We start from the raw sequence: 585 nt of genomic DNA on the forward strand, positions 1-585 counted from the left end.
ATACGCAGGGGATCTCCCCTTCCTTCTTGCTTCCCCAGAGCCTCCTTCAGCCCCAGGTTGCCCCAGCAGGCCAGAGTAGGGCGCAAGCCCTATGGGCCTCCCCGGGCCAGCTGTCTCCATGTCCCTGCCCCAGCGCTCTGCAGGCCTGGAGAAGGGAGGGGGACGCAGGTGAGCAAGGAGAGGGCTTGGAGCAGTATCTTTGGGGCCCCCAGGGCCAATTGCAGCAAGGTGGGGGTTGCTGGCAGCTTGGCTTCAAGGCACCGTGCTGCTAGCGACCCAGCGAAGGAGGAGCTGGGCCAACTTCTGACACCTGGAGGCTGCACGCATCCCCTGGGAGCTGCTCACCGCTCCCTGTGTCCCTTCTTACCTCAAAGAAACTAGGGCTTTCCTCTTCCTCAGCAGCCTTGAGAGGGCCCACCTGAGCTGACCGCCAGGGTGAATCAGCGGAGCAGCTCTGCTCTTCCTAAACCTGGACAGTCGCTCGCAGTCCCAGCACGAGGACGTCCATGCCCCATTGTAGTGCCCAGGCCAAACCCCACAGCGGTCGCGGCGGAGGGGAGCTCCCTAATGCTTCCCCGCTGGCGT

The sequence above is a fragment of the Crocodylus porosus genome, unplaced genomic scaffold (assembly GCF_001723895.1).
Source record: "Crocodylus porosus isolate Cpor-Errol unplaced genomic scaffold, CroPor_comp1, whole genome shotgun sequence".
Lineage (NCBI taxonomy): Eukaryota > Metazoa > Chordata > Crocodylia > Crocodylidae > Crocodylus > Crocodylus porosus.